We start from the raw sequence: 4,578 nt of genomic DNA, 5'->3' as shown, positions 1-4,578 counted from the left end.
CTCTGAAACTTCCGGTTTATTGAAGGGAAGCAACTCATAAAGAACGATTGCTTGCACTCCACTACAAAATAGATATCTGCGAGCACCGGAAAATTCATCTCTAGTAATGTGTTAAGAATTCGAAAAGATTGCTATTAGTGACATTCACGCACACTGAAAGACACTAACCACTGAAATAGTTTAAGACTTTTATAAACGTTTAAAAAGTTTGATTTTTTTCCGATCGAGTATTCGGAGTGTAATATTTGCACAGGTATAATTTTGTGTCATACCTTGTCTTATTTGTTGTTTACAGTTGTTGTGCTAATCTTAGCCTGTATAAGGTGAAAATACAATTAAAATTGTGTAACTAAATGTTGTGCAGGTTATTTTGCAGAAAATAGTTTGAGTCGATTTAGAGGAATACAATCAAATATCTCTATGAAAATATTATTTTTAACCATGTGAAAACGGACAGCTTTGATATATCAATGTCTTTCCCTTTTCATTCATAGTTTCACGTTCTATTTTTCCATACCCGGATCAAGAATGGTGTATCTCGACTTCCTTACGCTCCAGTAACCGCTACAACCATACGAGGGCTGGTCAAAATGTTCTAAACATAACAAACAAAAACAACAATTGTGAAAGTGTTTTTAAGTTTATTTTTAAAAATAACCTCACTGCTTTTTAATACACTTCTTATATAGACAGTGAAGCTTTTCAATTCCCGTCAGGAAGAAGTTTTCTGAAGCTACCCTGAAAAACCCATTCACGGCAGCTTTGATGTAATCGTTGTCGTCATAACGCTTTCCACGAAGGTGTTATTTCAGTTTAGGAAACCGGTGGGAATCACTTGGTGCCAGGTCTGACGAGTATGGAGGATGAGGAAGCTCTTCAAACCCACAGTGTCGCACAGCAGCCTTTGCAAGTCGAGAGGTGTGAGAATAGGCATTGTCATGAAAGAGTAGAACTCCAGCAATCAGCATTCCTCGCCGCTTTTCTCTCATAGAATCTCTCAGGCGATGAAGTGAATCAGTATCGTAGGCGCCGGTAATCGTCTTTTGTCTTTCAACGGACTTGTAGGTCCGTGGTCTTTCTAAGTTATCAACAAGGATTACAAGTACAACAAGGATCACACCCTTTGCATCCTCGAATACAGTGGCCATAACGTTATTCATTGATCTTGAAGACTTGAATTTGTTTGGTGCCGGAGAAGTGGAACGGTGTCATTCCATGGATTGACGTTTTGACTCGGGATCATATAGTGGCAAACCCATGTTTCATCACCCGTTACTAATCTCTTTTATCAATTTGATAAAATCCTCCTCAATTAGCTCAAATTTTTCTCTGGCAATATCAGTTTTTTTCCATTAAGATCTGATTTTAGAAACTTTGGCACCCAACCAACAAATATCTTATTCATCTGTAAAAGTTCATGAATAATAATTTCAGTGGATCCATGGCTTAGACCTGTGTCTACCTCGAGTTCAGCAATGGTAATACGTCTTTCTGACAGTATTAGTTTTTCTATCTCCTTGATTGAAACTTCACTGAGGGACGTCCTGACCTAGGGTCATCAAGGCTTGTTCTCCCAGCCTTGAACATAGCTGCCCCACGTTTAACAGTGGAAAAGATAGGACACTTATCCCCATACGCATGTGATAAGCGGTCATGAATTTCTTGGGGAGTACTTTTCTCAAAAATAAAAAAATTGAGACTCCTCGCTACTTGTTCTTTTCCATTTCTGTGTCCATTTCGACCCCTATCCCCTTCAACTGGCTGTCACTAATACCCAAACGACATCAACAGCCTAAATACATGCAATGAACTACTCAAACAATGTATAACATTGACTAGTTCACTTTGTTATGGTCCACAGTTGAAAGTTGGTCAGGCTTAGAAATGTTTAACCAGCCGAGGTATAAGTCAAGTGAAACTGGTACATGTTAACTGTCATTACAGTGGTATGTGTATGTATTCGCACACAAAGAACACTTTGTTCTCATATAAGAGGGGCGGTGGGTAGCCTAGTGGTTAAAGCGTTCGTTAGTCACGCCGAAGACCCGGTTTCAATTCCCGACATGGGTACAATGTGTGAAGCCCATTTCTGATGCCCCAGCTGTGAGATTGCTGGAATATTGCTAAAACTATACTCACTCACTCATATAAGAGGCTTGCAGGGGCTACAGACAATAAGTCATAACTCGTATATTACAATGTAATTTGATGTCCTTTTCACAAAGCTATACTGGCAATATAGGAGGGTACTTGGGAAGAGTTATTTTTCTATTCTCCTTTTTCATCATCGCTAATAATTTCAGAGCAATTCCCAACACTATCAGCTACAGACTGATAACAAAATATACAATATTAGAACTCAATTGTGGGGTTTTAATAAAATAAGTATTAGTTTTTCACGCACAAAATTGTAACAAAATGTGAGGAAGGAGGTATTATATATATATTTTAAAACAATCTGTTCAAGGAATGTGTTTGCATTAACTCTTCATGAAAATTAACGGGTCTGAATATAAACTTAGGCCTAGGGTCCAATCATTTGATATTTATTCATTGCAGGGAGAGAGTGGGGCGGGTGATTGGCTGGGATTTTATCGAAAGAAATGCAGGTTCATAGTTTTAAATTAAAAAAAAAATACATCTGGTTTTGTCGCTGTAGCTGCAAAACTATTCCCATCTCGATACAAATCACAACCCCCCAGTATGCTTATGTATAACGTTATGCAATCTATATGAGATACAGGTAGCACAAATGAGGATAGTCGGAAAAGGGGCCATAACTTTGCTATGCTTAGAACTTGTCAATTGTAACTGTGGATAACGAAAAAATATTTCCGTATTGTTTTGACCTCGAGGAACCAATCTGTTCCAACACATACATCGTCATTAAAACCGTATACGTTTAAGTACGTCATAAAAAATCAGAAATTGTGATATCGTACGCCATATATGACTTGAAGACATAGCGAAATGGAAGGCCCTATCTTCCGTCTAAAGTACTCCATAGATTTACACAATCACCTAATTGTGTAAAGGATATTTGACTCATCTTGCACCATGATTAATGGAGTATAAGCCTTATCACCAAATATAATAAATTACTGAAAATTTGACACCTCTTTGACGTCATGGCTTGTTTTATGTCTTCCGCGACTATGAAGAAAGGCGACATTTCTATATTGAATAAATTTTGATCACAGTTATCAAAATAAATTCGGTTTGTAACTTTTTTTATACAACATTTAAATACTGTTTTTACCGTGTACATCGTGTCTTTAAAATGATAGAAGATGAGTTCCTTTATTTCATTTGACAAGACGTGCACTTGTTCGACATGAATGTACCGAGGGTTGATTGACACGTTCTAAGCCTCACTAATATAGACTTGACCTAAAGATAGAAAATTATATTTATTTTTCACATAATCCCCATCCACATTGATACGCTCCAACGATTCTGGAGCAATTTTAGCCCCGTTTCAAGAAGCCATTCTCTTGGCTGTCGAAAACGTTCTTCACGAAATGAGATCCGACTAATTTTTTTCAAGATTTGCAATAGATGGAAGTGAACTAGGCATCCTCACTAAGAGAACAAGAGATCAAAGCCACACTTGTGGACTGTAGCCATGGTAATCACTGATTTGTGCACTGACGCATCATCTATAGTCATAAGTCATTGCTAGAACCCATAGAAAGACAAGATGAGTAGAACTAAGGTGTCTGTCCTTTAGAGAGACAAGATGGGCTGAACTAAGGTGTCAGTCCCTTTGAGAGACAAGATGAGTAGAACATTCGGTGTCAGTCCTTCAGAGACACAATTCAAGATGGGCTGAACTAGGGTGTCAGTCCTTTAGAGAGACAAGATAAGTAGAACTATGGTGAGCACATGAATCATTTTACCTAAGAAATAAACAATGAGTGGCGCAGAGATATCAACATTATGTGCAGCCTCTTTAAGGATGTTGATAAAATGTACAAGATTTTAAAATATTTACCCAAATATTAATAATGATGACTTCCTCAATAGAATCCGACCTCGATATATTGAACAAGTCCATTTTACGAACAGGTGGGTTAAGTTTGGTGTTTCCCACATATTCTCACAATCATCATGTCCATAATCTGTTCCTTTTCCCCTAATACCGATTGTCATATCTCTCCTACATTTGTATGTGATCGTTCGACCACTGCGTTCATCTGAGTAGCCCAGGTACATTATGGGGAACAACTTACAAGACACTTCCCTCTAAAACAATGACGTCATCCAACATATGATGTCATCACATTGTGAGCACATATTTGAATTTCCAGAAATGACATCTTATCATGAAATAGACCACGCTTCATTCTTCATTGTTCTTTGTGATTCATTGCGTAGCTATCTTATATCAGGGCTTACAACATCATTCACTTGAACATAAACAATGTGAGGGTGTGAATCATGCTGCTGTGGCCAGAGTTCCAATTAGATCACTGTCATCTTAATATTGAAGGAAAGATGAAAGTGACATAGACGTCTACCACTCTGGGAAACCTATGAATAGTTATAATTGGGGAAACTTGAATTAAAACCAATATC

The sequence above is a fragment of the Haliotis cracherodii genome, unplaced genomic scaffold, assembly GCF_022045235.1.
Source record: "Haliotis cracherodii isolate W230 unplaced genomic scaffold, xgHalCrac1.p SCAF_6, whole genome shotgun sequence".
NCBI classification, from domain to species: domain Eukaryota; kingdom Metazoa; phylum Mollusca; class Gastropoda; order Lepetellida; family Haliotidae; genus Haliotis; species Haliotis cracherodii.
Note: the sequence above shows the minus strand (reverse complement) of the source record.